Here is a 17074-nt window from a genome sequence, read left to right as displayed (position 1 = left end):
ATTTATTTTTCTGTAAGGAAAACAAAAGGAATAGGGTGAGCTTACGCCCAGTGAGATAATACCACTCAAGCAGCAAAGTTCACATAAGCATAAAGCTTTTCATTCCAATTCATCAAAAGTAAGCAAAGGCACACATCAAAAGTGGGGATAAAAGGATACGGGCGGCTCTCAAGAGTCCTTTTCTTCGTTTGCATTCTTGATCGGATCTCATTGACTCTCCGTCAATGTTTCAAAGTAATCAACCGTAGACTCCACTTTACTTCCATTCCTTCCACCCAACATACCCCTACCGGGCCCGAACTCCAAACACTTGCAATGTGGTATTACTCGAGTATACCGGAATCGAGGGTCTCTCATACTACAAGATTCCATATAACAGTCCTCAAGGTTCATTAATTGGCACGACCAAACCCTCGCCGGCTCGATTCAATCAACTACCAATTGGGTTGAGTTCAATGGTAACAATCATGGTCGTTGGATACTAGTCCAAACGACACCAAGTCAAGTACTTTCATTTCATGTAACATTCCAATAACAACAATGATATAAGGCATATAAGTGAAAGTGATCAAGTACACCCTCACTTAAGTCCATATCGAAGGTGCAATAAACATTCAACACATCAAGTTCAAGTATCAAAACCATAGAGTAACACACAAGTGAGTAGTACACTCACCAAGTTTGAAAATGATATTTCATGCACCTCCGTCAAAGGAGCGTCGTGAACCACCGTCACGCCCTAAAACATGCAAACAAGTACAATGAGACTCGATAACGAGTCATAAACCAATGCCAAATACCACCAAAATAGGGTTCCATAAGCATACATAAGCATTAGAGGAAACCAGAAAAATCTGGAAATGGAGTTAAGTGTTAACCCAAAAAAATTAGTTTTTGACATCGTTTTACGGTTTTGGCACCAAAGGTACTACGATTATCGGATGAAAGTGAAAGATACACCGTTTCGAAGCTAAGAGATAGGGATACAATATTACAGAAGGTCACTTAGCCCAGTTTTGAGTGTAACCAGGTCAAAAATGCAATATACTACACCAGAACAGCAAAAACAGGTTCACAAATCGCATTCTGGTGCAAACATCATAAATCAGGCTACCTAAGTCCAAATCCAGTAATTCCAAAGCCATCCGAAAGCTAAGAAACAGGGCTACAATTAATCAGAAGACCTCAACAAACAATTCCAAAGCATTCCCAACCAAAATAACCCATTACAGAAGCAATTCTCAAATTCGGGTAAAACCAGGGTAGCAAGGATAATTCCATCTTTCTCAAGCTACGCTACTCCGATTGACCTGAAATTTTTCAGGCATCTCTAAAATATCATTCCCTACAACTTTCATGTTTTAACCCAAGGCCAATTCGGCCCCTAACTATGAGCTACAGTGCCGGGCAGAATGAAGAACAATGAAACCCTAACCTTTCAATTTTCTTTCCAAAACAGAAATTGCTTGCAATTAACCACTTTTCCGACCTTCTAACTTCCTTAAATATCATTTCCAATCATCATACATGGCTACACCATAATAATCATATTAAAACAGAAATCACATGATTAAATAGAAAAATGTCATCAATCTCAACCCAAATCATGAAATAGCACCAATAATCATCACCTCAACTCACATAAGTTACTAATTAAACATTATTGGAAGGAAAAGAGTAGTTCCTTAGTCACTCACCTTATAACACAAGATAGGAAGCAATTCAACACCTTAGCTTTCCAAACAACTTCACCAATCACCTCAAAATCACTAAGTGGAGAAGTTTTATGGAGCAATTACAAATTTAACCGGTTGAAATTGAAGATTGAGCAAGGTTGGAGCAAAATTTTGGAGAGCTTTTCTTTTCTTTTCTCCCTAGAGAGGGCTGGCCATGAGCTTGCAAATTTTGGGGATTTTTGGGTCAACTTTTTGAGTTATTTTGATAAATTGGTAAGAGAATGAATAGTGGTAAAAAATGGTAATGAATCTCTAAGTGACACTTGTCACTTTCATTAATTGCTTCCCTAACTTTTGTCTCTCTTACACCAATCCACTTGGTAACTTCTAATTATCTCTTAACACCCGGTAAATTTAATCCAGTATCCAAAACTTAACCTAACTGGCCGAATTTTTCCGAACTTTTCGCCCTAGTGGGTCCCACGTCCGGTATACGCTCTTAATTTCTCAAAAACTGTTCGATACTAGAAAAATCATTTAAAAACTATATCTGCTCCTTAAAAGTATCTAGAAATTTTTCTAATCACGAAAATGTAGAAAATAAGCCAGTGAATATAATACAACCTAGGAAATGGAAAAAAAAATTACGAGTTCTCACACTCTCTCCCCCTTAAAAGAATTTCGCCCTCGAAATTTCTCACCTCAACTCACGAAAAGTTCAGGGTATTTTTTTCGCATTTCTTCTTCCATCTCCCAAGTAGCTTCCTCTACCCCATGGTTTCTCCACAGTATCTTAACCAACGGAATCTGCTTGTTTCTTAGCTCTTTAACTTTCCGGTCAAGTACTTGGACAGGTTTCTCTTCGTAAGCAAGCGATTCGTCTACGTCGATCTCCTCGGGTTGTAAGATATGGGATGGGTCGGGATAGTACTTCTTTAGCATCGAGACTTGGAAGACGTCGTAAATTCTAGAAAGACTTGACGGCAGCTCTAGCCTATATGCTACCGCACCTATCCTCTGCAGGATCTTGTAAGGTCCGACGAACCTCGATTGCAATTTCTTTCCTCTACCCGCCGTGACACTCCGTAACGGTGTAACCTTGAGAAAAACACGGTCTCCAACTTCGAACTCCGAGTCTTTTCTTCGATTATCCGCGTAGCTCTTTTGTCGGCTTTGAGCTGTTTGGAATCGTTGCCGTATCAACTTGACCTGTTCTCGAGCCTCTTCCATCCATGGAATAGTGGTTGGATCTAAGGCCTTTCTCTCGCCAATTTCGTCCCAGTAGATCGGTGATCGGTATTTTCGTCCATATAGTGCCTCGTATGGGGCCATTTGAATCAACGAATGGTAGCTGTTGTTGTACGTAAACTCTACTAAAGTCATGTGTTGACCCCAGTTGCCTCCAAAATCCAGAATGCAAGTTCGTAGCATGTCCTCGAGAGTTTGGATCGTCCGCTCCGATTGTCCATCCGTTTGAGGGTGATAAGTCGTGCTCAAGTTGAGTTTAGTCCCCAGGGTTTCTTGGAACTTCTGCCAAAATCGAGATACGAACCGGGGATCTCTATCGGAGACGATGCTCACAGGAACGCCGTGTAGCCTTACAATCTCGTCGATGTACAGTTGAGCCAACTTGTCCATGGAGTACTTCATGTTTACTGGCAAGAAATGGGCTGATTTGATTAATCGATCGACGATCACCCACACGGCATCGTGCCCTCTTTGCGTCCGCGGCAAACCTGAAATGAAGTCCCTGGTGATGTTTTGCCACTTCCACTCGGGTATCTCAAGGGGCTGCAACAAACCCGATGGTTTTTGATGCTCTGCCTTAACTTGTTGGCACACGAGACATTTCTGCACGTACAGAGCGATTTTCTTCTTCATATTATCCCACCAATAGGTTCCTTTCAGGTCCTGATACATCTTACTACTACTCGGATGGATTGTATACTTGGACCGATGAGCTTCCGCCAAAATTTCTGTTTTCAACGACTCATCCTTCGGTACCACTATGCGGTTTCGGTATTTTAAAATACCCTTAGAACTGAAATTAAAATCAGTCGTTTCCCTTTTTTCCACTTTCTCTCCCCATTTCTGTACCAGTGAATCTTCCTTTTGAGCTTCTTTAATCCTTTCCAAGAGGGTGGAGGTTACCGTAATGTTACCAAAAATTACTTTATGATTCCCAAGGTAGGGTTTCCACTCGCAAACCGACTCGAGTAAATTCCACTCTTTAATCATTAACCCTGCTACTTGCGCCTTATGACTCAAAGTATCGGCCACTACGTTCGCCTTTCGTGGATGGTAGTTGATGGTATAGTCGTAATCCTCCAGAAATTCCATCCACCGTCGCTGCCTCATGTTTAATTCCTTCTGTGAGAAGAGGTATTTCAGGCTTTTGTGATCGGAGTAAACCTCGAAGGTTACCTCATATAGATAGTGTCTCCATTTCTTCAGAGCAAAAACAACTGCGGCTAACTCCAGATCGTGGGTTGGATAGTTCTGCTCGTGGGGTTTTAACTTTCTCGAGGCAAAAGATATCACATTCCGATTCTGCATTAGCACACATCCTAGACCTTCCCGCGACGCATCGGTATACACGACAAACCCGTCACCTCCGTTAGGTAAAACTAGAACTGGAGCCATGGTCAATCTTTTCTTTAACTCTTGAAAACTTGTCTCACTTCGGGCATTCCAAACGAATCGACCATGTTTCTTTGTCAAGTCGGTTAGAGGACCGGCTAGTTTGGAAAAGTTCTTGATGAAACGCCGGTAATAGCCAGCCAGTCCTAGAAAGCTGCGGATCTTGGTGGGATTTTCTGGCCTCTTCCAATTAGTCACAGCCTCTACTTTCGCCGGGTCAACTGAAATACCCTCTTGAAAAATTATGTGTCCCAAAAAAGAAATTTTCTCCAGCCAAAATTCGCACTTGCTGAATTTGGCGTACAGTTGATGGTCTCTTAGGGTTTGTAAAACAACCCTCAAGTGCTGCTCATGCTCTTCACGCGTCTTGGAATAGACTAGAATGTCATCGATGAAGACTACGACAAAGCGATCCAGGTAGGGCTTAAAAACCCTATGCATTAAATCCATGAAGGCGGCAGGAGCATTGGTTAATCCAAAGGGCATAACTGCGAACTCGTAATGCCCGTATCTTGAGTTGAAAGCGGTTTTCGGAATGTCTTCCTTCCTGATTAATAGCTGATAATACCCTTGGCGGAGATCTAGTTTCGAGAAGACCACCGCTCCCTGCAACTGGTCAAACAACTCATCTATGTGGGACAGCGGATACTTATTTTTCACCGTGATATTATTCAGGCCCCGATAGTCGATACACATCCTCAATCCATCGTCCTTTTTCTTCACAAACAGTACAGGAGCTCCCCAAGGAGACCCACTCTCTTGAATGAATCCCCGCTCCAGGAGGTCTTGTAATTGCATCTTTAGCTCCTTGAGCTCCGCAGGAGCCATTCGGTATAGTGTCTTTGAGATAGGTGAGGATCCCGGTAGCAGGTCTATTTTGAATTCAATTTCTTTTTCCGGAGGTAGAGCTACTAACTCATCCGGGAATACATCTGGAAATTCCCTCAGTATGTGCACATCCTCTACCTTTACTTTATCCGAAGGGGTATTGATCAGAAAGGCAAAAAATCTTTGTGCCCCTCTACTTAGCAGTTTCCTAGCCCGAATGCCCGAAATCAACGCAGATGAGGCTAACCTACCCCTTATGTCCAACCTTAAATTTGCCTCACCAGGGTGCGGAATTCTACCACTTTTGTTTTACAATCCAGTTGGGCATTATACTTGGCTAACCAGTCCATACCCAATATCATATCATACCCCTTAATGACCAAGCTTATCAAGTCCCCTACCAATCTCTTCTCTCCTACCCACACTTCACAATCCCTATAAACCGTACTAGTAACCAAACGTTGATTCCCTGTAGGTGTACTAACTTCTAGGTCGTATGGTAAACTAGCAGGTTTTATAGTGATGCCACACATGAAATCAGGGTTAACGAAAGAATGAGTGGCACCAGGATCAATTAAAACTTTGGCAAAGCGGTGGAAAATAGGGATCGTACTTTCTACGACCTCTGAGGAATCTGGGACCTGTCGAGATTCTAACGAATATACTCGAGCTGGCACCTTAGGTTTCGTCCCATTCCCCTTATCCGGTCCCGTATTGGTTTTTTGCGCTGTTTGAACTCCCTTTCCGTCTTGCTTTAAGAGTGGGCAGGTAGCAAGCTGGTGGTCTGCGCTTCCGCAACGTAGACATTTGCCTCCCTTCTTCTAGCAATTATCTTCAGAGTGATTCGGCTTTCCGCAGTACCCACAAGACCCACGGGACGCCGAACCTGAACCTTTCTGGAAGTTTCCGCCCTGGCCTCTCCCGGTTGAGCCACCCCTGGTCTGAGCCCCTCTGCCGAAACTCGTCTGTCGTCCACCTCCAGCTCCTCGTCCGAACTTGGAGGAGGTACCTTTATCCCCTTGTCCAGAGCTGCTTCCAGGAAAACCCCGCTTCTTCGCCTGGAAGTTCCATACTTGCAATCTAGCACTCTCTACCCGTTGGGCCTTTTCCACGATTTCGCTAAAAGCATTTATTTGAGCCACTGCGAGGTCATATTGGATTTCGACATTTAGGCCCTGGATAAAACGCCTAATTCGCCGTTGCTCCGTCATAATCAACTCAGGCGCAAATTTGGACAGGCGGGTGAACTGGCTCTCGTACTCCGCTACCGATTGAGCCCCTTGGCGGAGTCAGATGAACTCGTCTTCCTTCCTTTCCTGAACTAGATGAGGGAAAAATTTCGCGTTAAACTCTCTTATGAAATTCACCCAAGTCCTGGGCGTTTGTTCCAACTCCTATTTTTGCCGAATGACATTCCACCAGGAACAGGCCACCCCTTCCAGTTGGAAAACGGCAAAAGTCACCTGCCGTTCCTCGGTATAGTGCAGGGCAGTGAAAATATCGACCATCTTCTCGAGCCACCTTTCGGCGACATCCGGATCGGGTCCCCCAATGAACTTGGGTGGAGCAAACTTTTGAAATGGTTCAAGAGCTCTGTTTTCGCTCTCGACGTGATTGCCAGGGTTTCCAGGGTTAGGGTTTGGGTTCTGGCCTTGTTGCTGCACCACTTGTGCCAGCAGGTTGGCCATTTGCTGCATAGTGGCAGCTATCTGCACATTGGGGTCAACCATCGGTTCAAGATTTGGTCCAGAGGAGGTTTCCCCAGCATCCCGGTCTGGCGTAGGTTGCCTATTCCCGCGCCCACGGCCCCGTCCACTACGTGTGCCTTCCATAAAATCTATTTGATCTAGACAAACGTATTAGAACAATAAAATGACAATGCATGTAAATAAAATCTCAAAACTTTTACACATATAATACATTCCAAATAAGGCAACAACACACATATAAACAACCAGTCAAGTCAAGTACAAACATGGACAATCCACGGAGGAAAAGCCCCATCCAAAAGAAATATACACGTAGCTAACCCAAATGTACAAAATGATTAGCTAAGGCTCTTCTCCCTATCCACCCTATATACAAAACAAAACTATCCCCAAAAACTCTAGAAGTCGTGACCTAGTCCGACGACGAGCTAGTAGACCCACCCGACGGGGTAGATCCAACCCCAGCCTCGGGCCCCGCACATGAGTCCTCGTCGCTCACGCCTTCGACCACATCCGCGCAGAGATTCAGGATCGATGCGGCTCGAATCTTCACCTTTCGGGCTCTCTTAGACTCGCGCTCACGCGTCTCCCTAAACTGAGTACAGAGGTCATCTACCCTATCCTCTACCTCAAGCACGTCGTACTCCAATCCCTTAATACGCTCAGCCTGTTTCTCATTGGCCGCCCTAAGCTGGTTCACCTCGGCCTCAAGCCTAGCCTTATCTTCGGCAACTCCCTTACGTTCCTCGGCATGGCAACACCAGAGCGTTAGGGTAAGCGTCATTGTGTCGACACTGACTCGCAACGTCGGAGGCGGTTAGCCGGGCTTCAACGCACAAACGGCCCCTCTGGGCCGGATCTGGTACGGAATCACCGGAAGCACCCCACGGGGTAGCTCTCCAAAACGGGGGAAAGCTACTAGGCTCACATGACCGCATCTACACCAAAAAAGAAATAAGTATAATAATCCTAAAGACGTAACCAAAATAATCTCAAATCAGCATTTCTTCTAATACAACGCCAGGCCAATTCAAACCTAAGCTCTGATACCACCTGTGACAGCCCCACCTTCCCAAAGGCGAACCAAAGGGGTTAACGGACTGCCTACCCAGCTCTCGCCAGGACTAACGATTTAGTTTAGAGCGATCTAACACGTTCCGGAACTTACAAACGCGCGTAAACAAGTCAAAATGTCAAAAAATAAAAAAAATGAAACCGGAGTCGGCCATGAATAGTAACTGACACGTCAAAATCCAACCAAACATCAAGCAAATTTTTACATGCTGAAATTTAGCAGATACAATCCAAAGTGGCATACCAAAGTAATTCAAAAGTGGATACAAGTACGGTTTGCCAAATCAAAAGGGAAATGGACCCAAAAGTACATTTAGGATTTCAATCAATGAGCTATACAAAAGATATGTCCAACTAGCTCAATTCGGCAACCAACTATCAATTGCAGTCCAAAAGTATTTATTTTTCTGTAAGGAAAACAAAAGGAATAGGGTGAGCTTACGCCCAGTGAGATAATACCACTCAAGCAGCAAAGTTCACATAAGCATAAAGCTTTTCATTCCAATTCATCAAAAGTAAGCAAAGGCACACATCAAAAGTGGGGATAAAAGGATACGGGCGGCTCTCAAGAGTCCTTTTCTTCGTTTGCATTCTTGATCGGATCTCATTGACTCTCCGTCAATGTTTCAAAGTAATCAACCGTAGACTCCACTTTACTTCCATTCCTTCCACCCAACATACCCCTACCGGGCCCGAACTCCAAACACTTGCAATGTGGTATTACTCGAGTATACCGGAATCGAGGGTCTCTCATACTACAAGATTCCATATAACAGTCCTCAAGGTTCATTAATTGGCACGACCAAACCCTCGCCGGCTCGATTCAATCAACTACCAATTGGGTTGAGTTCAATGGTAACAATCATGGTCGTTGGATACTAGTCCAAACGACACCAAGTCAAGTACTTTCATTTCATGTAACATTCCAATAACAACAATGATATAAGGCATATAAGTGAAAGTGATCAAGTACACCCTCACTTAAGTCCATATCGAAGGTGCAATAAACATTCAACACATCAAGTTCAAGTATCAAAACCATAGAGTAACACACAAGTGAGTAGTACACTCACCAAGTTTGAAAATGATATTTCATGCACCTCCGTCAAAGGAGCGTCGTGAACCACCGTCACGCCCTAAAACATGCAAACAAGTACAATGAGACTCGATAACGAGTCATAAACCAATGCCAAATACCACCAAAATAGGGTTCCATAAGCATACATAAGCATTAGAGGAAACCAGAAAAATCTGGAAATGGAGTTAAGTGTTAACCCAAAAAAATTAGTTTTTGACATCGTTTTACGGTTTTGGCACCAAAGGTACTACGATTATCGGATGAAAGTGAAAGATACACCGTTTCGAAGCTAAGAGATAGGGATACAATATTACAGAAGGTCACTTAGCCCAGTTTTGAGTGTAACCAGGTCAAAAATGCAATATACTACACCAGAACAGCAAAAACAGGTTCACAAATCGCATTCTGGTGCAAACATCATAAATCAGGCTACCTAAGTCCAAATCCAGTAATTCCAAAGCCATCCGAAAGCTAAGAAACAGGGCTACAATTAATCAGAAGACCTCAACAAACAATTCCAAAGCATTCCCAACCAAAATAACCCATTACAGAAGCAATTCTCAAATTCGGGTAAAACCAGGGTAGCAAGGATAATTCCATCTTTCTCAAGCTACGCTACTCCGATTGACCTGAAATTTTTCAGGCATCTCTAAAATATCATTCCCTACAACTTTCATGTTTTAACCCAAGGCCAATTCGGCCCCTAACTATGAGCTACAGTGCCGGGCAGAATGAAGAACAATGAAACCCTAACCTTTCAATTTTCTTTCCAAAACAGAAATTGCTTGCAATTAACCACTTTTCCGACCTTCTAACTTCCTTAAATATCATTTCCAATCATCATACATGGCTACACCATAATAATCATATTAAAACAGAAATCACATGATTAAATAGAAAAATGTCATCAATCTCAACCCAAATCATGAAATAGCACCAATAATCATCACCTCAACTCACATAAGTTACTAATTAAACATTATTGGAAGGAAAAGAGTAGTTCCTTAGTCACTCACCTTATAACACAAGATAGGAAGCAATTCAACACCTTAGCTTTCCAAACAACTTCACCAATCACCTCAAAATCACTAAGTGGAGAAGTTTTATGGAGCAATTACAAATTTAACCGGTTGAAATTGAAGATTGTGCAAGGTTGGAGTAAAATTTTGGAGAGCTTTTCTTTTTTTTTCTCCCTAGAGAGGGCCGGCCATGAGCTTGCAAATTTTGGGGATTTTTGGGTCAATTTTTTGAGTTATTTTGATAAATTGGTAAGAGAATGAATAGTGGTAAAAAATGGTAATGAATCTTGTCACTTTTATTAATTGCTTGCCTAATTTTTGTCTCTCTTACACCAATCCACTTGGTAACCTCTAATTATCTCTTAACACCCGGTAAATTTAATCCAGTATCTAAAACTTAACCTAACTGTCCGAATTTTTCTGAACTTTTCGCCCTAGTGGGTCCCACGTCCGGTATACGTTCTTAATTTCTCAAAAACTATTTGATACTAGAAAAATCATTTAAAAACTATATCTGCTCCTTAAAAGTATCTAGAAATTTTCCTAATCACGAAAATGCAGAAAACAAGCCAGTGAATATAATAAAACCTAGGAAATGGAAAAAAAAAATTACGGGTTCTCACAAAGGAGGAGGGTCTCATTGAAACTGAGACGGCAGATCCTTCGGCAACGGGCTTTCACGTGGTGACAGACTCTGCATTAGCTAGTACGTCTGGGCTGCAGGAGCAGGATAAGGCAGCGACACCAACTGCCTTTGGTAGGGTAGACCGAAAGGGTAATGAGGCAGCAAATTGCATAGGAGGTGTGATGCATATGGACATGCGCCAAGTTCTTCTGGCATAGCGCTCTCCAAATGCTGCTGAGACGAGGAAGGATAAGCTATTGGAGGTGGAGACCATGTTGGTGAAGAAGGCCAAGGCCAACTCCTTCGCTCAATCAAACACTTTTCAGGCATTACAAGAACTGGAGGAGCAGCATGAACCTAACGGTCTTCATGACATTGATTGGCAACCCTTGCACTTTCATTCTCGCTCTCTTTCTCCTGCTAAGAATGCGCGGATGAGCAGGGCCAAGCGTAAATCCATGGGGGATAGTTCGAGGAGTGTGGTCATGGAGGAGTTGCAACAATTCCATGCCAAATTGAAGGAACGTTTCCGAGTCACGGGCATCAATAATGAGACGCAACAAAACTCATCAGGCGCTACTACCTGTACGAGCCCGAGAGATGACTCAGCAGCCTATGTTGTAGCTCAAAAGACGTGGGCATCGACCAAAGTCGGATAGACATGGGAGTTCAGGTGCACCTCAGCAAGAAGTTGTCGGCCAAGGGAAACGACGGGGTCAGTCATCTTCAATCACCAACAGTGAATTTGGTATGCCAGTTTCATCTCAAAATAACATTTCTTTAGACTGTTACTAGCTACACCAATCAACATGCTTATTTGGAATATAAGAGGGGTTGCTCAGCGGGGCTCCTTGTGTTATCTGAAGGAGCTGTGTTTACGCCATCGAGTTTAGCTTTTGGCACTTATTAAACCCCTAACAAATGTGTCTTCTATACACTCATTTCAAATTAAACATGGCTTTGACTTTGCCTCCTCATTCTTGGAGGGCAGGATATGGTTTTTTTTGTTACAACATTTGGAGTGCTCTTTTCTCCCCCTAGCAAATCAATTAGTGCATGTAGACATTGTTTTACCTTCATCTTTCAAAATACCTGTTACAATTGTCCACGGTAAATACTCGAGGGCAGCAAGGCGTCTCTTATGGGCAGCTTTGGAGGCCATTGCTAATGAGATGGAGAAGCCCTGGTTGGTTGGGGGCGAATTTAACGTTATTTCTTTAGTGCATGAAAGGAGAGGCGGGGCGACTCCAAGGAGGGGTGATATGGAGGATTTTCAAGAAGCAATACAGGTAGCCAATCTCGCTGAAGTGAATTTTGACGGCTCACAATTTACTTGGACTAACGAGCGGGTCTGGCAGAGACTAATAGAGTCCTAATTAACAGTGCATAGAATTCAACTTTTGGTTTGGTTTGCCTCTCACATCTTGCCAGAGGTAGATCGGACCACTCTCCCTTGTTGATACGATCCTCTAATATAGCTGGTGGTAGGAGTACTTTTCGATTTCTTAATGTATGGGTTAAGTACCCAGAATTTCAAGATGTGATTCGATAGTCTTGGACTCAATCGATTAATTCGATTGGTATGGTAGCTTTCTTTGCTAAGTTGATGCGGTTGCGACGATGCTTAAAGGAGTGGAATTGGCATAAGTTCGGCCATATCGATCAGACTCTAAAAGAAGCGAAGAAGAAGTTATTGTCTCGTCAATATTTGTATGATCAATAGGGAGGTGACAAGCTGCGGAGTAGTCTTAATGAGGCTAGAGCAAACTATACTCGACTTCTTACCGTGCAACAGGAATTCTAGCAGCAAAAAATAGCTATCAAGTGGTTGCAACGCGGGGATGGAAATATAGCATACTTTCATGCTGTGGTGCAGCAGCAGCCTAATATGAACTATATCGGCTGTATACAATGTGAGGATAGAAGCTGGATAGAGTCTGTGCCCAAAATACAGAGCTCAACAATTCAATTTTTTGGTGCCTTGTTTGGATACAGAAATGATGTAGCTCCCCTAGCCAGCAGCATAGGGACGAGATGGAGTCAATGCCCTCGAAGGAGGAGATAAAGGAAGCCGTGTTCGCTATTGACAAGAATAGTACAGTGAGGCCGGATGGATTTTCATCATTGTTTTACCAGTGTTGTTGGGACACCATCAAAGAGGACCTAATGGGGGCAGTAAAGGACTTTTTCTTAGAAGACACTCTGCTTAAGAGGTTCACAAGTACCATGATAACTCTTATCTCAAAAAAGCTAGGCGCAATAAGATGGTCAGAGTTCAGACCAATCAGCCTTTGTAATGTGAGCTCCAAAATTCTGTCAAAAATTCTGGCTAATAGGATTAATAAGGTGCTACCTCACCTAATCTCACCTTTGCAATCGGGATTTGTATTTGGGCTTCATATTGAGGACAATGTTTTGTTGGCCCAGGAGTTGCTAGCTGACATTAGTAGGAAGCTGAAGAAGCCGAAGGTTGCCCTTAAGTTGGATATGGAGAAGGCGTATAACAAGCTGGACTGGTCATTTCTAATGTCGATGCTCAGAGCTTTTGGTTTCGGATCATGGTTCATCGACTTGGTGTACCGGGCTCTCTCGAACAATTGGTTTTCCATCTTGATAAATGGGGAGCAAACAGGTTTCTTCAAATCCTTTCGTGAGGTTCGACAGAGAGATCCCTTGTCCCCGGCTCTGTTCATTATAGCTGCAAACTTTTTAACTCGTGGAATTCAGCATTTGTTTGACAATAGGCGACGCATGTTTTACAAGGCCTCTAGCGGCCAAGTCCCTATGCTGGCGTTTGCAGATGACACTATGATCTTTACACGTATTTCGTGGCATGGGTTGGGGAGAGTAAAAGATTTTCTAGAGCTTTATCAACGTATTTCGAGTTAACGGATTAATACCTCAAAGAGTTCTTTCATTTGCTCTCACACACTGCTAGTCTCGAAAGACCATCTTGTTAGCTCTATCTTTGGCTTTCGTAGAGAGCAGCTTCCTATTAGATATTTAGGGGCCCCCTTGTTTGTGGGACGGTTGAGACGGAGGTTATTTGACGGGATTCTAGACAAAGTGAGAGTCAGGATACACAGTTGGAGTTGCAAACTTTTGTCACATGGGGGAAAGGTGATTTTACTTCGGCATGTGTTGGCTTCCATACCGATATATTTGTTATAGGTGTTGGCACCCCCAAAGGTCATTGTACTTGCATCTGCTAAATAGCTTTCTATGGGATCATGCAGTGGAGCACCGTCGAATACACTGGAAATCATGGCAATGTCTTTGCTATCCAGTGGAGGAGGGTGGCTTGGGTTTTAAGGATTTCACAGTGATGAGTCAGGCGTTTGGGATGAAGCTATGGGTAAGGTTGCGTAAAGGGGACTCACTATGAGCACAGTTCATGCGACAAAAGTATTTTAAACACGCATACCCGATGCTGGCGGATGCAACAAGAGGCTGTAGTATCTGACGGAGAATTTTCTCTATAAGGGAGATCGCCGATAAACAGATTTTTTGGCAAGTTGGGAAGGGGAAAATTGACTTTTGGAGGGATAAGTGGGCTTTGAAGGCGCCTGTGAGCAAAATTTGTGGCTTGGAAAATTACCCTCAGTAGCTTGTTGTGGTTTTCTTTCACGGAAGGGAGTGGGATATACGAAGGTTGGAAGAATGGGTGCCTTCATCTGTGCTTAACGCAATTCTTGCAGTGCGGTTTCAGCCTTCTTGTAAGGACACTTTAGTATGGAACACCTCTTCTTCAGGGGAATTCTCAACTAAATCGGCTTATGAACTGGTTCGGAAGAAATGTTGCTCCTCGCTGGTATTGCAAACGGTTTGGAATCCGATGGTACCATTGAAAATATCCTTTGTGGCTTGGTGAGTGTTGAACAATTCATTACCACTGGATTGTACTTTGCAGCAGCGTGGGATTGCCTTGGCATCTAAGTGTCAATGTTTCTTCGCGACGGAGACTACTCACCATGTTTTTTTTTTTTTAGAATGCGGTGGCCACTGAGGTGTGGCGATATTTCCACTTCTTGTTTGGGATACCTTTTTTATAGCACTCTTGTCTTAGTGTGGCTATTAGGCACTGGGTAATGTCGACTCCTAGTGGTCACTTGCACCATATCAGAGGTATTGTACCGTTACTTCTTGTTTGGTTTGTTTGGCATAGGAGGAATACAGCACGGTTTGAAGGGGTTACGATGGATGTCGGATACATCATTAGTGAGGTGATGTGTCTTTTAAAGCTTTTGGGGGATGCCAACATAATCAATAAGAAACAGATGCTGGGTGATTCGAACTCGGTTATCGCACCATTTTGTCGTTTCAAGCAGAAGCAAAAGAAAGTGTGTATAGTCATTAAATGGACAGTGCCAAAGCTTACTTTTGTGAAACTCAACACTAATGCCAGTCTCAGGAATGGGATGGCGGTAGGAGGCGAAGTTCTTCATGACCATCAGGGGAAGGTTATCATGGCCTTTTACAAAGAGTTCGGAGATACGCAGGTGCTCAAGGCTGAGTCCTGGGCTCTGCTCCATGGCTTAGAGATATGCCGCTGTGTAGGATCTTGTCGGGTGGAGGCCGAAGTGGATTCAAAGACGCTTTATCAGTTGGTGATATCAAATAGACCGGCTACTTGGCCCCTTTGCAATATCAGTCAACATATAAGGACCCTGTTAGGAAGCCAAACTAGGCAGGTGCGTCACATTTATACAGAGGCCAATGCAATTGCTGATGCTCTGGCAGGCTTCTCGGATAGGGGTTAAGGAATGTTTGACTCCTTCTCTAAATTGCCTTGTCATATTCAACTACTGGTTAACTTGGACAATGCCATCTACGTAGGAATTCGACGTGTGCATGTAAGGGAGGAGCGCTCCCAGTTTTCTACTTAAAAAAAAATAAAAAAGAATGCTTTAAAAAAATATATATTGCATAGGTGACATATTAGAACATCTTCTCATAATGTTCAATTTGAATGGTTTGTGATGTTATAAAATATTTAATCAAAGGTTATTTCTTATGAAAAAAAAATACATAGGACGCTCTATGCATATTCCCTTTTGTCAGCTAAACTTGCCCGTTAACTTGCAGGGGAAGGGGAGAAACCAGAACTATTGGCAGAATCACCTGCAAGGAGAAAGTGAGATGCACAAGATTCTGGATATTACAATTTTTCTTTTGGCTTTTTTTTTCTTCCGCTTTCTCTCCCTCTTTCCTTTGTTGTGTTTCTTCAACTACTATGAGTTTTTTTTTAGTGCGTTTAAGAATTTGGTGGTTGAGAGAGTACTGTTGGGCTCAAATTAAGTACAATACTACCAATAGTACCATTTTTGCAGCAATTTAGTCACGGTGGATGGAGTGGGCTGTTAGATTTTATTGTTATAAAATTTTTCATACTCTTTGATGGAATGGTTTTATTTATTTTTTTTCTTTGAGATGCTCAAGTCTTGAAATGTCAAATGCAATTATTAGTTTCCAAGTCTGTGTTGCATTGCGTTATGGGAGATTTAATTTAACGTTGCTTGTGTAAAACCAACCAATGTAATTCAGCTTTCATAGTACAATTATTATTTGGCACAAATGAACATTTGCTTGCTTATATTATCATTAACAAATGCGCATCATAAACTTTTTGTTTCCAATTTGCATCACCAAAAGATAGGTCCTAGACTCGTTTCAACAACCAATCTATTTTGATATTACATGTCCACTAGATATTTTCCCATTACATATTTGTAACGAAACGCCTTTCTGCTACTAATAACAAATTTGGCCCCTTTATGACATATCCACCTTGATTCTGGAAAGCACATACTTCTTCCTACTACTTCCCTCAAGTGGCTATTGGGCTTTCTTCTGATTGGGATGAAATGGTAACAAGTGCCAAACACACTCATCCACATAGCAACAATACCAAAAACTGAAAACTAGAAAGTATAAGAAATAAGTGTACTAAGCATGGCAAAATTTTAAAAATTAAAAATTAAAAAAAATTCTGCATACAGGTCCATTCTCTGCTTTGTTTCTCAAGCCTTGGCTACCATAATCTCTATCAAGGAAGTCCATGTTCCGTGGACAGCATATACTAAACCCGGTGCTACAATTGCCATATCCAGAGCCAAAACCCTGCCTTGTGCACAATTCTTCCTTGTGCACGATCAAGTGAAACAAAGTCAACAAAACAAAACCCAGAATGATGCATACACTGCTCCCAACCAGAGACAAGAAATCATCAAAATTTGGCACCAGGAGAGCAATACCTATAAACAAGGTTCATCATGATTATCAAGGTTCATCATCATTAAGAAAGTAAAGAATAGGTTAATGCGCAAACCCAACTGAACAAGGCTGCTCAATAGTCCCTGCCCAAAATTGATCGTGATTATAACTTTGGTCTCTTCACTGAAAGCAAAATACCCCAAAATTCCAAT

Source organism: Coffea eugenioides, chromosome 5 (assembly GCF_003713205.1).
Source record: "Coffea eugenioides isolate CCC68of chromosome 5, Ceug_1.0, whole genome shotgun sequence".
NCBI classification, from domain to species: domain Eukaryota; kingdom Viridiplantae; phylum Streptophyta; class Magnoliopsida; order Gentianales; family Rubiaceae; genus Coffea; species Coffea eugenioides.
The sequence above is the reverse complement of the archived record's forward strand: the minus strand, read 5'-3'. Positions refer to the sequence as shown.